This window comes from Agelaius tricolor, unplaced genomic scaffold (assembly GCF_023055355.1).
Source record: "Agelaius tricolor isolate 1412-34295 unplaced genomic scaffold, bAgeTri1.0.p SCAF_3, whole genome shotgun sequence".
Classification (NCBI taxonomy): Eukaryota; Metazoa; Chordata; class Aves; order Passeriformes; family Icteridae; genus Agelaius; species Agelaius tricolor.
In genome coordinates, this window is record NW_027269263.1 from 26,016,356 (window position 1) to 26,035,650 (window position 19,295).

Genomic DNA, 19,295 nt, shown 5'->3' on the forward strand with positions numbered 1-19,295 from the left:
TTCTACAGGTAGGCCAGATGACAGCAGGTAATCTGCCTCAGATTTCTAGAGAAGACTACTGGAGTTCAGTGGGAGCTGAACCCTGATGCACAGACATGCTTTATGAAGTCTCAGACTTGGTTCACAAATCTGTTATTTCTGATTCATGGGACTATGGACACATTTCAGTATGATGTCAAACACTGCCACTGCTCCAGTGATTTCAGTGGGAGCCTCATAAGCAGTGACAGAGCTATGACCTGGCTACAGGAGCCTAAGCATATTTTCTGCTGTCTTAAGAAGATAATTTCACTAAATTATATGGGTTTCTTAATTTCTCCACACATTATTAATTCACAGCTGACTCACTTTCAAGACTTACCCACACCCAGGATCACAAGAAATAAACAATATGTAATTGTTGTGCCTTCTGTCTGGGGATCAGAGAGTACCACATCCACACTGCCATGCCTTTATTAATCAGCCAAATGTTTTCTGCATTTTACAAAATGACATGTAGAGCTACAGTACTTTTGTTTTTTGCATTTGTTTTTCCAGAAAAGTATGACTGAGTTTAAGAGAAGTGATGAGGTTCACAGAAGAATTACTGTGCAGAATACAGAACCATAATGAGAGGACAGGTTAAACAGAACCTTCTAACTCCCTATTTTCTCCTGTTAACCCCAGCCTTAAAATGACACTTTCTGCCTTGGTCTTATCACTGGATCATTTTCTGTCTCTTAAGGGCAAGTATGGGGTTCCTCGGCTCCATTCTTGTATGGCTGCACTATGCCAGTGACAGCAACTCTGCTATGAGTTTCTTCCCAGATTTTCCAGTCTTCAGATTTTCTCTGTGGGTAGATCCCTTTGTCTGTCTAAATCATTGTATTCAGGTCTGCCCTATTCAGCATTTTCTCCTATCTAATCCCAGACTACAAACAGACAAGTGTGCCACTAGTTGAACTCCAAGCACCAGTGTTGGTGTTTTAGCAGGGCTACAGCCGGGCTTCCTCATACTCTCCACTGTCCTTGGGCAGAGGGACCTGGGGACAGGTTACCAGCACTAGAGGGGCTCTCTGGCCAAACCTCAGGAGCAGATGTAAAGTGGTCTACAGGCTGAACCACTGTTTCTTGTCCTAAGTATCAGCCCCAGTCTTCCCAGAGGCATGCAGCTTTTCACCCCATCTCACAAAGGATGAGTGCTACAGCAACAGAGGGTGGCAGGCTGGCTAAGGGGCCACATGTGATTAGAGTTTGATGCTGAACCCCCCTGCTCTCCCTAGCATTTTGCATTATCACATGCTCTTTTATCACAGACTGCTGCCCTTGCACTAGGTTCAGCTGTGTTGGAATACAGGACAGACTTATGTCTGGCTACAGTGCATCTACCAGGAGATCTTTCAGTCTTTACTAAATAGAAATATTTAATTTGTCAACCAGCAGTTTCCTCTAGAGGTTAGTGACCTCTCCTATTAAAAATATGAACCCTACATCTAATTTGAAATTTTCTGGCCTCAGATTCTAGCCACTGACTCCTGTTATGCCTTCTGTTCCTGTGAAAGTGACCTTTTAGTAACCCCTTATTTTTGCATCACATATTTTCTCCTCATGAAAGCACTTAAACATTACAAATGACCAACACACTAGTTACATTTTAAGAAGAGAACTCAAATGTTAAGCTTAGCATTCTCCTTAAGTAATTGGAGGTCGTGTAAAAAATATCTTGTTGTCCCTCATTTCTACATTCTCTTAATTAGAGCCAAATGTTAGAAATATCCTTAGAAAGACAGAAATAGGCAAGACATCTCTGCTTGGCCTGGTTACACAGCATGACTCACTAGTGGCCACAGATTTGCAACACATTCAAGCTTTTATAAAAAGGGGGAAAAAGAGCACTACTCATGCAGCAAGTGAGACAAAGTTACCCTCTGTAAATCTAGCATAGCATTGAGCACTTAGAAATTGTTAACTAGCATGGAAGTTAAAGAATTTATTTATAATAAAAGGAAACAAAAAATACTCCAACTGGAATAGCAAAACTATACAAAATCATAAACTACAGATTTTATTCTGATTTAACTTGAGGTAAGAAAAAATTTAATCACATTTGAAGAGCCATAAGATTCCAATGTTACCTGGAAAGAAGGCCTTCCTCCCTTTAATGCCTAAAGATTTTACATGTTATTGCTAACCTGCTGCTGCATTCAAAGTCCCAGAACTATTTTTGCACCAATTTTTTTTTTCAACTAGAACTTTTAAAAAACTGCTTGAGAAGTTTTACTGGTTATTTGTTAAATTAACTGAAAATACATTTCTTCATCTTAAAAGTAGCCAGATTCAGGCTTAAAATTGCAACTGAGTTTCACAGCTTTGATAGATTTGACATTTGAGCAGCTAGTTAGCAAATTCACTGGCTGAGACACTAATGCAACAGTGTATTAGCTGTTCTTCTATCCTCAGTGGTTTCCCAACAACCTGGTAACTCAGGCCTTCTCAAAGGAGATGGCTGCTGTGTGGAGATGGGAGAGCAGTGGATGTTGTTTATCTCACAGCTTCAGCAATGCCTTTGACACTGTCTCTCACAACAACCCAGCAGACCAGTGGTGTGGTTTGGTCAGAGAAGTAGACAGGGAGATAAACTGACTACAAAAAAACCTGCTGAGCTTTACAGGTTGTGGTTAGCAGCACCAAGTCTAGCAAGACATAGCTGGAGTACCCCAGCAGAAGATCCTGGGGTCAAGACAATTTAGCTTCTTCATCAATGATGTGGATGCTGGGACAGTGGGTACCCTCAGCAAGTCCAGATGACACAAAACTGGGAGCAGTGTCTGATGCAGTAGAGCACCTTGCTGCCATCCAGAAGGACATGGACATGCTGAAAAAATTCAGCAGAAAACCTTGTGCAGAAACCTCGCAACAGAAACCTTGTGCAGCTCAACAAAATTAAATACCACATCCTGAGCCGGAATAATTCCAAACACCACTACAGGCTGGGAAGCAGCTCCCTAAAGAAGGACCTGGGCATCTTGATGAACAAGCTCTGAGCCAACAATGCACCCCTGCAGCAAAGCAGGCCAACAGTGTCCAGCAGTGCATTAAGCAGAGCACCACCAGGAGGTCAAGGGAATGATCCCTCCCTTCTCCTCAGTCCTGCTGAGACACGGCTGCAGGGCTGGGTCCAGTGCTGAGATCCCCAAAAAAGAGAGACAGAGGCATGGTGAACTGAGTCAGCCAAAGGACCAGGAAGATTGAGAGGGCTTGGAGCATCTGACAAATGAAGAGAGGCTGAGAGAGCTGGCAGTGTTCAGCCTGGAGAAGCTCAAGGGCATCCTATTCAGCCTAACCATTCCTGATGGGGGAAGCAAAAAAGATGGAGCCAGGCTCTTTTCAGTGGTGTCCAGTTACAGGATGACAAGCAACAGGCAGAAATTCAACTACAGGAAACTCAGTTTAAACACAAGAATACTTCTCACTGAGAGAGTGATTGAACACTGGACCAGGCTGCTCAGAGAGGTTGTGGAGTCTCCACCCTCAGAGATGCTCAGAATCTGATGAGCAACATGTTCTGTCTGGCTGTGATCTCAGCAGGAGGCATTAGTTTGGATTATGTCTAAGGGTCATTGCCGCCTTCAACCATTCTGTGATGATGTGACTATGCATGTGAAAATAGAAACTCTTTTCATTAGAGATATAATTTTGCCCATCTGAGCAATCACTTGCCTTTCACTGCAAACTGTTTTTTGAAACTTTCATGATCTGTAGAATTGTTCTCTTCGCCATTTTAATAAACATTTCTTTTTCCATAACTCATTCACTCTGTTAAGAGGAATTAAATCCTTCCAGTCTAAAAGAGCATAATGTGTTTTCAGGGTGAAAAAGCAGGAAGAGAATAATACTGGATGAATTTCTTATGTGAAGAGAAAATACAAGTGGCTATATTTAGACAAGACAGCAAATGGACTCTCAGAAATGGCTTTGTCAATGCCTGTGATAAGTGGAACTATGCTTGAAGTTAGGCTGGTGATTAAGAACATTGAACAAAGGTCAGAGTATCGCGCAAAGAAGCCCCTTGAATTCTGTCCAGCAAATTGACAAAGTTTAGAGCAAAAAAATCAGCCAAACAAGCCAGACTGATATAAATGCAGACATATCCCTGGCTGCCTTTTCACTGCTCATCCCTACTAATAAAGATATACCCACTAACCCTTAAAGTTACATCTCATTTACATACAGAGTTTCTATGCCACAGATACCAATTCACAATCAGTTTGGTCTACACTCATAAAGCTCTTAGGAAATTATTTTCATTCCAGACTTCTAAACATGAATATCAGAAAAAGACACTAAGGTTCCTAGACATGTTCAGATAGAGCCCAAAAGCTTTGCTACCAGGAAACTGAGGTCACTCTCACACATACGTGTGGATTTACAGTGCACATCAGATAGCCACTGATGTGCATCAGTCATATGACAGACAGAACAGGCTGGACATGTATGACATGCACAACACACCATAATGGAATTACAAGTTGTTTTCTTCATTATAGAACCATCTTAGCAGAAACAGGGAACCAGGGTACCACAAATGTAAGATACTCTAACCTTGATTGCGCTTTAAGGTCAAGAAGACTGCAGGAAGAAGGACAAGAGAGATCTAACCAGTTTCATCATTGCTGACTAATAAATTAGTCTGGCAACTTTTCCTCATTTTAATTTAGATATTTTGGAGGAAAAATAAAATTGTAATTTGAGAACAGAAAATTTTAGAATAAAGTAATGTTGCAAGGGATTCCCACTCTGGCTGCAGTGTGGTTTGAAGAGTTGGATGTTTTAGGTTTGTTGTGTTGTTTTGGGTGTGCAAGTTGCTTTTCTCATAACTCAACACACCTGAGAGCTCTGTATTTTTATGTTGCTCAGAAAATATCACTTCCTATAAGGCCGGTGAACAAATACAACTTAATGACACTCAGAGCTATTTTTTATTATTATCTTGAACATTTGGAGAATTCCTTTCTATTATTATATTGAATAAAAGAAACATGGGAGGAAACAATTTCTCCCTTGCTTGTTTGCTCTCCTTCACACAAAAAAAAACCAAAGCATCCCCAAGATTATTTTGAAGTTGAACATAAAATTAAAAAATGCAGCTCAGATTCCTTATCAAATACCAGTAAATTTTATAAAGAAAGGACTGATCAGCCTTCCTCATCTACTGTAGACAAAAAAGGGCCCCAAGAGGCCTCCAGTTCCCTTTATGTTTTGGTAAAAGCAAACTGCAATTTAGATAAAAAGAGAAATTCCATATTTTGGCCTTGATAAACAGATTCTATTGAAATAAGCATATGAATCTCAGGAATGGGGAGATGCTCTGAATATTTAACCTGCCTGCTCTAGTCTCTTGAACCTCATAAAGTGCACCTAAGTTTCAAGGAGTTTTTAACAAATCCTGGATTCAGGAAGCTCTGATTTATTACCCAAAAAATTCACTTCAAGTCACTTTTAAATCCTACATGTTGTATAATAAAAATAAAAAGCAAAGCAGCAAATACAGCTAGCAGTGCCTGGTTTCTGTGATCTCCTCTGCTATTTGTATCACCCCACCACGCAGAGCTCACTCCAAATGGATGTTCTGGCAGAGGTCCCAGACACACATGCCACCAAGTCATAAGCAGCTCACCGTCACACCACTCTCGATAATGAGAGCTACAGCAGCAGTTCTTCAACATCTTTTCCTCTAAGCAATCCTGGGATACATTCCTTACGTCCTCTCCTGCCTTCCCAGCCAGATGGAGAACAGCTGACTACAGGAGAAACAAGGAAGGGAGAGATGGGCATCTGCAGGCTGCTGCCCCAGGTTACTCTTGCAAGGAAAACCATGGGGAGGGCAGCTAGCAGAGACTGGGCAGAGGTAGCAGGAGCAGGCACCCAGATCTGACCACAGCTGGAGGAGGGTAGGCTGGCAGCCTCCACAGCTGAAGACTGGTACTGACTGGCCACTATTCCCACAATGCTCCTTGCTGTGTTTGGCCTCCTCCTTCATCTTCCCCAAAGAGCTGAAGACTCCCCAGCTCTGCCAGCCCTGCCCTAGCCACCTCCTCCCAGGTGCTCCCTTTGCTCTGCTCTCTGAAGCACACAAGGCACAACCCTCCCAACCCCACCCCAGTGTATTCCACATTCCCTAACAGACAGAGGTGTGTCTTGGCTTGGCAAGCCACTGAGCTGCATCACTGGGAAAGGAGAACAGCAAAACATTATATGGTGTGAAAAGCTGCTTGGATGAGAGGGTAGGCAGCTGGTATGTGAGAGGAGGAAGATTCAGAGGGAAAAGCTGCAAAGCAAAGTTGAGTCCAGGTGAGACACTGAGTGGTAGGCACAGCAACAGCAGGAGAGAGAAAAAAGTAGACAAAGATCTTCCTTCAAAAGAGCTGGAAAGGATTATGTAGGATTGTGACCGCATTTTTCCCCAACCATCCAAGCCTGCCTTCCAGCTAAGCAAAAAATAGGAAAGCTCATTTTTTATTGTGCACAAGGAAGCTCTGGGAAGCTTCTTTTGAGAAGACTGGCTATTCCTCATTCCAGAGACAAGAAACAGAATTTTCTTTTGCACATTGCTTCAAGCACTGAAACAATCCAGGTGCTAGTTTCCTCCTGAAGCCTGGGAACTGCCCTAAGCATATACAAAATACTGATGGAGCTGAGCAGTTAACAAATTCCAGAAAGCAATGGAAAGGAACAGCAAAAAATCCACCAGACTGTAGCAGCATATGTTTATACTGGAAAGTGAAATGGATGCTTTTGGGAGGGACCAGAAAGGATGACAGGTGAGGACAGGGGCCTTAGCCACACTCAGGTCTAATAGAAGAGACTGAGGGTTTGGAAACCAGAAAGTGGAAGCACGAGCAGCTTGAGGTTTTTATGAGAAAAATCACAAAGAATGTGACAGCTGGGGGGAAATGGGGAGATTCCCTAAGGAAGGCACTGAAACATATACATATACATCACATTGTTGCCTTGCTCTCTAGGCCAACAATGTAACACATATGTATGTTCTCTGTGCTCCATGCTGGGTACCTGGCTGGGTTTGGAGGTACACTGCATCACCAAGAGGGAGGAGACACTGCTGGTCAGGATCTAACACAGCTCTCACCATCCAGTAGAAACCACCACAGTCCTGAAGCCAGATTTACCATTCTGCTAAATCAATGAATTTGCACTACATACAAGTCAAAGACTAAGGAGGACAAAGGCAGTTTCTCATTGCTTTTGTTTTTGGATGCAACAGGAACTTCATTATACAACTTTAAATCAGCCTCTCATGTGCAGGAAAGAGATCCCTCTTCCTTACAGGCCCACTAGCTGAAGTGACTGGCAGATGAACTTGTTGGGACATTTTGGGGTGCTGGTAGCCATTCAGAGGATAGGCAGCATGAAAAATCACCAGGTATCTCTGGGTTATGAGATTTTGGATGGTTTATCTTACCCACCTTTGTGCTCAGCATAGCTGAATAGGAGAAAAAGCTGTGGTGTGTTCCAAGAAAAAGGAGGTTTCAGAGGGAGAAGAGTATGACAAGCATGAGACAGTCTACTATGTGCCAGCAAAAGCAGGGACATCATAAGGGTGGAATTTGCTGCCTTTTCCTTATGTATGTGTGAGTCCAGTGGGGCTGTGGGAACCACAGCCAGCACCAAGTCCTGCATGAGGCACTTTTGGAGTGGTACAGCTTCAAGAGTTCAGCAAGCCCCTCCTTTCAAGAAAGAAATTGTGCTGACATTTAAAACATGTTTCATCATCAGGGCATATATTCTTCTTTCATAATTTCAATTATCTATCAATAAATCATTCAAATAAAAATTTGCTTTGTCTTGGTTTGGAAAGACAGGAGTCTGCTAAGGAAGGCAGGAGCCTCCCCTGAAATGGAGAATGTAAACCCTCCCCACCCCTCCAAATTGCTATAAATTTTAAATTAAGGGGCTCTCAGGCAAAAATATGGGAGCAGGAAATAACAGTTCTTTAATATGGAAAGGAAAAAATAAAAGGATAAAATAAACAATGCAGTACACTAAAACAACCCTGACAGAGTCAGAACCCAACCTGACACATACCAGGGTGTTGGTAGCAGTCAAATTGGAATTGTGGCTGCATTCCTCCTGAAGTGTCAGGTGTGGTTTTGTTGGAGCAGGGATCCTGTAGAAAAGGGTGTATTCTTCCTCTGAAGATCCAGTGGAAGAAAAGGCAGCTGCTGTTCCTCTGGGAAATCCAGTGGAGAAGCTGTGCTGCTGTCTCAGAACCTCTGGATTATATCTGGGGAGCAATGCTTGGCTCCTCCCTCTGGGCAGAGCATCTCACAATGGGATGTTATAGCTCTTATCAGTCATGCAGTGACATCCAATAGTCTGTTATCAGCAGGTGTCCCCTCCCGAGGGAGGAGTGATTGTGGTCACTCAGAGAGAGAGATAAGGCAAACTGCCCACTTGACAAAGATAATCTGCCATACAGATGTCAATTGAAAACATCTTGCATTGCAACCTTCAACACTTTCCAAGACAGCACAGGCATTCACTATAACTACCTGACTTCAGCAGCACAAGCAGAGAAATTTTCTAGAGGGATCTTGGGTTTTGGTGGGGTTTTTTCTTGCTATTTTTACACATTTCAGCCAGCCAGAGACCTCTGCCAAATAGAATCATGGTATGTGAAAACACTCTTAAGGTTTAAATAATTAATGTCAAATATTAGAAGTTTAGTTCTCAAAGAGAACCTGAAGAGAAAAGCAAAATCATGATTGATATCTCTATTAAAAGCAAGTCTGCAGTAAAGTCCAACACGGTTGTTCCTCAAGAGGAAGAAATTGCAGGTTTGGAAGAAAAAACACCTTACAAGTACAGAGTTTCACTCAAGTTATCTGTTACCTGAAGTGAAGAAATGGATGTTACTCCTGTCACCTGTAAATGCTACAGAGTGGACCCAAGTCAGTCTCTACACACAACTACCAGTTTCACCATGACAAGCAAAGGCATACTTATTGTCAGCAATGTCATTTTCTCAGCACTGAAACTATAATTTAATTTACTGTGGTTGATATAAAGTAAACATCAGCTATTGAAAAGGATATTGTCTTTATCATTAGAATGCACTGAGAAAATACCACTGGAGAAAAGGAACAGCTTCGACCCAGGAAAATTCAAGTGAGGAAACAGGAAAGGAAGGTAGCAGAAAGATCAATTTTCTGGCCCATCAGTCTAAAAGAACAAGCATTAAATCTTCAAATGGGTTGTAGATCCTGTGTCTGGTTCTGAAGGTGTTCTGCAGAAATGCAGGAATTATGTACTGCTTACTTAACATGCGCTTGGCTAAAAGCACACAGCTAGTGTGTCCTATGATATTGGGCCTTGAGTGGAAGAAGTGTGAAATGTGTCCCAGGATACATGCCAGGAAAAGGAGTAGGAAGGTATTGCTTTGGGAAGCAGCAAGTCTTAGCTTTTTGAAGGCTGTTTCAGGGAGGAAAGATACAGGCTCAAAGCAGTGGCCTGTGCATGTTGGATAAGCTGCCAAGAGCCAGGTTTGATGCAGAGGGAAATAATGAGTCTTCTGCAGAGCTATGGAAGAGCCGATTTCACTACCAGCTGTTGTCTGCTTTGCACCTGCTTTCCCCTTAGATACTGTTGGAAAAGACCCTCTTTGCCCACATCAATAATTCTACCTCATAAAATAAACCTGGACTATAATAAATGAAGTACTTGTTGCTGTGCACTGGCTGACTACCAGGAGTGCACTTGTACTCTTGATTGAGCACTCAATTAAGCTGAGCTCAGAGTCTTCCACCGAAGACATTATTCCCTTCTCTCAGATGGCAGAAACTATTGCAATCCCAAGAAGGATTAACAGAGCTGCATCATTTTACATCATGTGGGAACCAGACTATTTACCTTAAACTGCATTTAGGTTCATAGGCCTCTTATTTCAGCTTTTCCTAGGAGTTATTATTGTGACCCTGAAAAAAGAAAGAGAGCTACACTGTGTATTAGGACTCAACAAGGCAGGTTTGGCAGCTGAGACACATTCTGAGATAACAGAGCAAGTGAAATTCAGTTCCTAAAAACAAGCTTGAATTCTGCTGATGTGATATTTTCTTGTGTTCCACATTTACTAGTCTAGTGTTTCCTTCCCTCTTCTCTCTTTTTTTTTAATTTAAAATAATTTGTAAAATAGTAGGCAATAATAAAAAAATCTCTACTTGCAGCCTCCAGTGACTGACAGAGGGATTGACTTCCTCAATAAGAGCAGGATAGGGAAGTGCAAGCTTAAGGAAAATACTGCCATGGTTTCCTCTGAATACTGAGCACCACTGGACTTAGGCCCTGATTAAAAACAATGAGAGTGGAGAGAATATGAAAATTGCACAAAAGGACTAAAGACAGAATACTTCTAAGGAAACATCTGGGAAGGTAAGAGTATAAAATGAGAGAAAGATTGGCTTATTTAATGCAGAAAGTAATTAGAAAAATTATAGGAAAGAAGGAACATTCTACTTTCATAGAAGCCAGTGAGAAGAAAAAGCCAGTATGTTTAACAGAAGAACAGCAAATGGCAACAAGCTATTGCCTAATTTCTGTATCTTAAAAAAATCAATTTTAATTATTTACTTATCCCTTCCTTCTTTTGTTTTGTTAGTAAAATCACTCTCTTTCAGAGGGAAGTGCTTGTTTGTTTAATGTAGTAAGAACAAATCTGCAATTACTGTTTGTGGGGTTTTTGTCCCATGAAGTATAATTAGACCATATTAAACAATTTGAAAATAATACATAGAGTAAAAAATTAGAAATCTCTGTTTCTCTGCTTTCCATGCTTAAAAATAAACTCAATTAATTGATGGCTTTATGTTTTCAAATTCTAAGTAGAACATTTCTTAGTTCCAGAATTCCTGGAAAACAGTAACTAAGAAAAAAACTAGGAACAGCAAAAGCTCAACAAATAGCAACTGTAACTTAATAAAAATTTACTTAATTTTGCACTCAGCTGCAGGAAACACCTGCAATTATAACAGAAATTTTGGTCTCTTACTCAACTATCAAACTGAAATAGTTCATCAATACTTTAATATGTTCTTAATGTGGATTTTGCTAGGGAGGGAGGATCATCCACTAATTATTCAAAAGCTTTAAACTTTCCTATTCTACAGTAAAAAAAAATCCTCAGTCTTGAGAAAGAATAAAAATTTAAAGTTCTGTGACTCCATCAACAAATAGCCTTTAATAATTTCCCACTTACTGTAAAATATTTGCATGAATGTTAAGAAATAATTCTGAACGTTTCCTTCACCTTCAGGCTCAAATGCCCAATGAGAATTTATCATATTAGAATTAATCATATTAAAGGAATATGCTGCCCTCATCTATTACTTAGACTTTTTGAAGGCTTCAGACAGTAAAAGTCAATTTACAGAAGTATCTTCATTTTTCAGGAACATATTCTTAGAAATTGCAGCTTGTTAATACACGCAGTCAAATATTAAAATGCTTTCCTGCAGTGCTGCTATGCTGGGGGTTTTTGGTATGCACTGTAGTCAGGTGTTCTTTCAATACAATGGCAAACAATATTAAATTTATCAACTTTTACTATGCTGTGTGCAACTGCCCAGTGTTAAATCTTTCTAGTAAGCAATTCAGCAACTGGCTGGCATGGAAGAAGACTGGCCAGGCTGAATAAGAGTTTTGGCTGGAACTCAGGAAAAAAAAGGAGAGTTTATGACCTTTGGAAGAAGGGGGAAGCAACTAAGGAGGATTACAAGGATGCTGTGTGGTTATGCAGGGAGAAACCTACAAGTGTCAAAGCCCACCTAGAACTTAACCTGGACAGTGCACCCTCAGTAAGTTTGCAAATAACACCAAGTTAGACAGGAGTATTGATCTGCTGGAGGGCAGGAAGGCTCTGCAGAGGGATCTGGACAGGCTGGATCAATAGACCAAGGCTGCACTTGGGTCACAACAACCCCATCCAGCACTACAGGCTGGGGGAAGAGTCGCTGGGAAACTGCTCAGAAGGAAAGGACCTGACTGCGCTGGCCAACAGCAGCTGAACACGAGCCAACATGTGTCTTGGTGGCCAAGAAAGCCAAGGGCATCCTAGCCTGTGTCAGCAACAGTGTGGCCAGGAGGAGCAGGGCAGTGATTGTCCCTCTGTACTCAGTACTTGTGAGATCACACCTCAAGTACTGTATCCAGTTCTGAGCCCCTCACTGTAGGACAGACATTGAGGCACTGGAGCATCCAGAGAAGGGCAGTGAAGGTTAAAGGTCACAAGCCCTATGAGGAACAGCTAAGGGAACTGAGGTTATTTAGCCCAGAGCAAAATGGGCTTAGAGGGGAACTTATCACTCTCTACAACTGCCTGAAGGAGGTTGCAGACAGGTGTGAGTTGGTCTCTTCTCCCAAGTAACAAGAACAAGACAAAACAGCCTCATGTTGCACCAGCGGAGGTTTGGATTGGATATTAGGAAAAATTTCTTCACTGAAAGAGTGGGCAAGCATCAGAACAGGCTACCCAGGGAAAAGGTGGAATCAGCACCCCAGGAAGTACTCAAAAAACATGTAGATGTGGTGCTTAGGGACATGGTTTAGTGGTGAACATGATGGTAGTGGGTTAATGGTTGGACTTGGTGATCTTAAGGGTCTTTCCTAACCTAAATGATTCCATGATTGTATGAAAAATCTCCTAAATAAAGGTGATCATGTAGGCAAAGAATGAGCAGCAGAGGGAAAGGGGAACATGAGGAAAATGGTAAAAGGGAAAAAAGAAGGAACATGAGCAAGCAGGATGCTCCACTGACAGTAGAAAAGAAGGAAGACAAAGGATTTGTACCTAAGGAAGGAGGTACACATGATGGGAGGCTGTCCTTAACAGCTGAAAACCTGTCATCTAACTGGATCTGCAAACAGAGAATGGCATATCAAATGGATATGGAATTTGGAGTTAGGTTTTTGAACAATACTGCTCTTAAAAGATATGGCAGTGGGCAAAGGAATGTTAGTGAGTAAAAAAAATGAGAAAGAAAACAGATTCGATACTATAGAGAGCAGATTCAATATTATAGAGTGCAGTAATTGAGAGGAAACATAGGATTATGCCTAATCCAGTACGGGAAATGGATGTGGTTAGTGAGAAACAAGTGAAATGATTGTGTACCAATACTTAGGTCATAGAGCAGAGAAGAAAAAATGGAATTTCAATTGCTGATCCTAAATGTGAAGCAATATATTGCAGGAATAACAGAAAATGCAATCAGAATGGGAGCACGACTATGTTTGGGAAAGCTGAAAAAAAAAGTAAAAAATGGTGGACAAGAACTGAACATGAATAATGGCAATGAGATGAGAAGGAATAGCATAAATAATACAAAATCCTTTTAGAAGGAAGACACTGTGCAGTAGATTCTCAGTTCCTTTGAAATATATCTCTTCCTCTTTTCCCCCAAGGAAATTTTTACCTGACACTTAAAAGACACAATTCATAGTAGAAAACGAGATTTTAAATGATAAGCTAGAAATAACAAATCAAATGGATCTAGTAGCAGCAGAGGCCCAGTTATCTCTGGATGTGAGATTCTATGTTCTTCATTAAAAACATTTAAACAAGTAGGATGGTGGGTTTTCTTAAGGTTGATTTTGGGGGTAGCAAAGTTTTCTGTAGAACAATTGGATTAAGAAAATAATGAGTTGTGAGACCATTATCTGGGTTTTTTTTTTTTTTTTTACACTAAACAGAGGGATAATCAAAATCCTTGTAATAGAAGTTCAGGACTTCAAAGGGGCAATTTTGATAAACTAAAATGAAATAGTTTATTAAATATTCACCTGGCCTGCAGAGGTATCAGATGGGAAGAACTATCTGAGGTCTGGAGGCATTGCTACAGAACTACAACTGAAAAAGCAAGACCAAGAACAGAAGGACTGAAAGCCAAATTTATGCTATAAACTGGAAACTCATAAGCTGGAAATATCAAAGAGAAACTCATAAAATTGCACAGACAAAATTATATATATATATATATATATTACATGACATTATATCACCCTGATATAATCATAAAAGACAATGCCACTGCTGAAGTGGATCAGATGTGCTTCTGCTAGACAAAGGTCACTGCAGTGCTCTTGCTGAACAAGTCAAGAGCTCAGCTCAACCACTGAGCAAAGGTGCAGAGCAAGCTTACCAGGGTGGTCAAAAGAACAGATAAGCTTTGCCTAGACAAGAAGAGGAACCTTGGTTAACCTTGGAAGAGGTAGACTTCTAAGAGAGTTACAAGGTTTGTTTCCATAAATATTTTGCGAAGGCAGTAAAAGAGCTATTTGAGCCAAACAACAGTGCTAAGTTAAGAACAAGTGGATATAAACAGGCCACAATTAAATTCAGTCTGAAATTAGAAGAGAGCTTCTAGCCTGACTGCACAGAGGTTTTGGAACATAATTTTAATGACAGCAGTGAAGACAAAGAACTTAACAGGATTTTGATCACTTTGCAAATGGCATAGCAGGAGGAGGTTGCCTGGAATAGTGAGAGAACAAATGCTAGGATCAGGAAATGTTTTCCATTCCTAATTTAAATTTAAAAAAATGTTCACTGAGACTTGGCAGAAGCTATTCAATGCTGTGTTTTAATGGCTGTCTTTGTTATTTCATGAAATGCACTTAAAAGGATTGTTAAAAGAAAAACCTTTCTGCTGAAAGACAACATGGTGTTTTTATGAAGTACAAACAACAAGTGTCCTGGAATCCTAGCCAGCATACCGAAAGCCCATTAAAATAAGTTGCAGCAAATTCATTAGGAACAGTGATAACTATAAAAATGAGGATTATTGCAACAGCCCAAAATTCATGTATTCTGGAGTTATGTATTTTGGTAAAATTGATGATAGGAAAAACCATCTGTGGTTTGGACAGTGGACTGGGAGTTAACAGTTCAGTTCCTGAACCTGACATAAACTTTAGGGAAGCCATTCATTCTACTGCTTAATTTGCTAGCTGTAAAAGTAAAATAATTATCTTCTTTTCCCTTGCCCGATATATATCAAGGTCTCCACACCTGGAGATGGTGACTTTGAGAACACCAGGGCTGGTTCTCATATTACATTTCTCATGTTACTGTGACCAGCAAATCGATCATGCAGGATGACTTTGGCTCTGCTGGTTTATTCCCACTGTGCTGGCTTCTAGCAACAGACTGAGCAGTGCTTTTACAAGTAAAATCATACTACAGCTTGGAATCCAACCATGACAGAAATCAACCTTTCTATATCAACCTGAAATATCAAAGCTCTGGCTTGTAAATGAATAATAAGTAAATGGAAGACAGTGCAACTATAACCACTCCTCACACTGTCAGTCACAAAACTCTCATATTAATAACTCCAGTCTTCACATTCAAAGGTCCAGATCAGTCACACTCTTTAGATTTAAGTAAAAAATTAAACAAACATTACCTACATCTTTAATATATTTTCATAGAATATACTCTATATTTTAAGATGTCTCTTTGAATGCTTGTTTTAGACAACTTCAGTATCTCCCACCAACATAACAAAAGAAAATGGGACGAACCCCAAGGATTTCAGTGTAAGCAGAAAACCTTGCTGCATGTCTGAAGAAGTTTACATGAAAAAACAAGGTAATCCTTGCAAATTCACATTTGCATAAAGGTTGACTTGTTTTAGTCCATATTTTGCCATGGAATTTCATAATTCTCTTGCTTATTATTATTTCTACAACGTATAAGGAAACCCATTCTACCTCTTATGAATTGAACACCTACAAACTTTCATCTTCATTTAAAAATCCCAGCAGCTATGCATTAATAAGCCCTACTTAACAAGATGCAAGACAGATTGTACCTATCTGGTATGCAGAGAGCAGAGTTTTATTATCTTCCTTCTGCCAAAAAATCCAATGAAGAGATGAAGCAGCTCTTTGGATAGATCTGGAAGACTGCCCATGTTACACAACGCTTACTCAGGGCACACACTGTTTCAGGTTACTGCTCAATGGCTACGTGAACGGTGCAGATTAATCCCGTGCAGAAACAAAAAGGAACAAACAATGCTTACAGTGTGCAAATCAGAAAGCAGCCACTCACGGTAACACTGCTGGGGACTGTTTTATACAAGGGAGACAGACAGATAGACACTGCCTTTTTGCATATGAAGGTGGTTTGTCATGCATTGCACACAGGCCAAGGGAAATGCTTCAGGTCTTTGCGCAAGGCTTTATGTAAATAACACCAAACTGACAGCTTCAGGTAGTCATGTGCCATTATTCTTCATCAGAAGCATTCCTAACTTTACAAGTCCAATCCTAAAAGCAAAAGAAGTTCTCTTAGGTCTCCTGAACCTAGGAAGAATGCTGAGGAATGAAGAGGAGATGAAGACTAAAGAGAAAGCGTCTTCCTGCATACAGCTCTTTATACAACTGGAATTTGCCTTTGAAGGCTGATGGTTTTATTACATGGCCACCACAGGCAGCATCCTTGGTGAGAGTGTACCAATCTCTCTCCTTTAAGTCAACCATGTTTGGGGAACAGAAGTGCATCAAATGCAACTCAATGGGAAAGCAGATCAAAAGTTAAATCTATCACAATCTCCAGGCACCAGATTCCAACAAGCATGTTCTCAAATTAAGGGAGGGGAAAAATCATGAAAGGCCATGCAACACCAAGATACAAACTGCAGCTCATGAAGCTTCTGAGTTCCAGCCTCCAGGAAAAGCATGGCAGATACCTACTGCTATGGACAGGTCTTCTAGCAGCTTTCCCTCAGCCATTGGGCTACAATCCTAACTGGAAACAAGTTGCCGAGACAGATAGTCTGCCTTCATGTGACCATCCTTAGACCTCCTGGAATGAGTCCTCAGAAGAGCCATGAAGATCACCACAGGGCTGGAATTGTATGAAGACAGACTGAGAGAGTTGGGACTGTTCAGTCTGCAGAAAAGAAGGCTTGCTGGAGACCTTATAGCACCTTCCAGTACCTTAAGGGGCTACAAGAGAGCTGGAGAGGGACTTTTGACTAGGGCACATAGTGACAGAACAAGGGGGAAAGGCTTTACACTGGAAGAGGGCAGATTTAGATTTAAGAAGATGTTTGCATGCAAACACTCTTCCTAACATTTATTTATTAGGAAGAAATTCTTTCCTCAGAGGGTAGTGAGGCACTGGAACCAGTTGCCCAGAAAAGCTGTGGATGCCCCATCCCTGGAAGTGTTCAAGGCCAGATTGTATGGTGCTCTGAACAACTTGGTCTAGTGAAAGGTATCCCACGAGCCCCCATGGCAGGAGGGTTGGAATGAGGTGATCTTTAAGGTCCCTTCCAGCCCAATGGTTATTCTATGATTTTTATGTTCGTATTTTCTCAAAGTCTGTTCGCACACACAAAAAATATGCTTTTTCCAAGAGTCAACACATGGTTTAGTAGAAATCAGTGATAACTTCATAAACTACTGCCAACCCTGAGGGGTTTACAAACAAAATGACAAAACAATATAAAAATCTGGAAATAGCAGAGGGGGAAGAGGAAGTTTATCTTACAAATTTTTGACTAGCTAATTTGTTTTTCAAAGTTTGTTTCCATAATTGGTAGGGGTGATATTTTTACATTATCAAGAATTCTTTGCAGGATTCAAGCTCTTTTGCCATAGGAAATTTAAGCTCTAAAACTGCTACAAATTGCATCAGTACAGTATTCAGCATGTTTTACCCCCTAAGACTGGAATTTCCTTGGGTTTTTTTTCTCTTCTGGTGGTCCTCAATATTAGCTCACATAATGAAGATTGCAAGCGTAAACTGAACCTGCTGATGAAAAGGATGCAGAGCTCTCCCTCCTACATCAAAACTCAGGAAAGGTTTAGGAAGAAAATCAGGGCAGTGTTTTATCTACTGCAGCATTGAGACTTCTCTCCCTCTGCTTATATGGGGGTAACCTGAAGAAGATTCTCAAAATATTTCCTTGATTTTGGGAAATCTCTGGAGTGCCACAACATCATGGGATTAGCACTCTGGTGCTAATCCCATGAACTATCATTTCATTTCACAGCCATAAGCCTAAACCATGAACATGACTTCGGGGAAGCTGCACCTGCCCTGGCTTGCAATAGGATTCTTGCTGGCACACCTACAACTGCTTGCTAAATGTCCTTTCCTAAGCTGTATGGCACCAACAGTAGGACTGGCACCAAGAATCTATGATAAAGGGCAATGTTCTTCCCTTCAGTCTGCTCCCACCATGTCAATCTGAGATCCTTTTGGCCTATCCTGGGCCTGGGAGAAGATACAGCTCAGCCTTGAATATTCTCTCTGCCTTTTCATAGTAACGAAAAAAATCAATGACCATAGGAAAAGTATTTGTCTATCAGGGCATTCTGTACCACAAGAACAAAATTCCTGAGAATCTCATGCCATGCCAGGCAAACTACAGACAAAAAGACAGAAGACCCTCCTGGTTATAAAGCATCCTGTTAATCTTTGCTTTGCTCTTCCTCTTGGCAAGCAAAACAGTCTCAATGCTAGGAATTTTACATAATTCATTTCACTGCCAATTAACTCAAAATTCTACTGATTCAGATATTAGTGGGGGGTGGGGGGAGGAGGAGATTAACTTCTCCCCCTTCCTAGCCTCAATTTCCCTTGTTTTCCATCACCCTCAGTCTGCTGGAGGACAAGCAGCACAGGCAGCTGGGGGAGGCAGCTACTTCTTTCTGCTGTACCTCCCTTATTCCTTCTCCCCACATCTTGCTCTTCCTGCCCTTCTGAGGACCAGGAGTAGTCCTACAGACATGTCCCTAGTGATGGTCCCTTTCCAGATGTCTCCTCCTGCTTGCTCGTGGCAGCTGCTCTTCCCCAAGCACAGGTGGGTATGGCAGTGGGGGCTGCTTACTGACACCCTCCATGGGGCACCCCACAGCCTCACTCAAACCTCCTAACTCACACCCCAAACCTCACTAACAGTGAAACCCCAGAAGCCAGGGTTGTTGTAATTTCAGAAATCATGCTGTGAGCCCTTCTTTTGAACCAGCAAAATAAGGGAAAGAAACGGCGAGAGGCCAAAACACGCATTGCCCAGGCATCTCCGAAAGCTGCAGCAGCTGGGCTGCTAACGCACACGGCTGACATCAGCCAGGCTGGGCTTTTGCAAGCAACTCATTCTGGCTTTTCCAGACAAAAGCAGTTTTAGCTTCAAAATCCACTTATCCAGGTGGGTATCTGGTTTGGGGAAAGAAAGGGGGTGTTTTAAGCATGGGGAAAATGCACTGGCAGGGTGTGGGAAGGGAATGCT

The 19,295-nt window shown here is 41.3% G+C and overlaps 1 protein-coding gene and 1 pseudogene across 2 annotated transcripts in view; one reads left to right on the forward strand and one right to left on the reverse strand.

The window, feature by feature from the left end:
• The window catches only part of LOC139588635 (uncharacterized), a 38,239-nt pseudogene extending 25,620 nt beyond the window's left edge, over positions 1 to 12,619 (forward strand).
• The window catches only part of CRADD (CASP2 and RIPK1 domain containing adaptor with death domain), a 74,810-nt gene that overhangs the window by 29,732 nt on the left and 25,783 nt on the right, over positions 1 to 19,295 (reverse strand). The gene's annotated exons all lie outside the window — the stretch shown is intronic.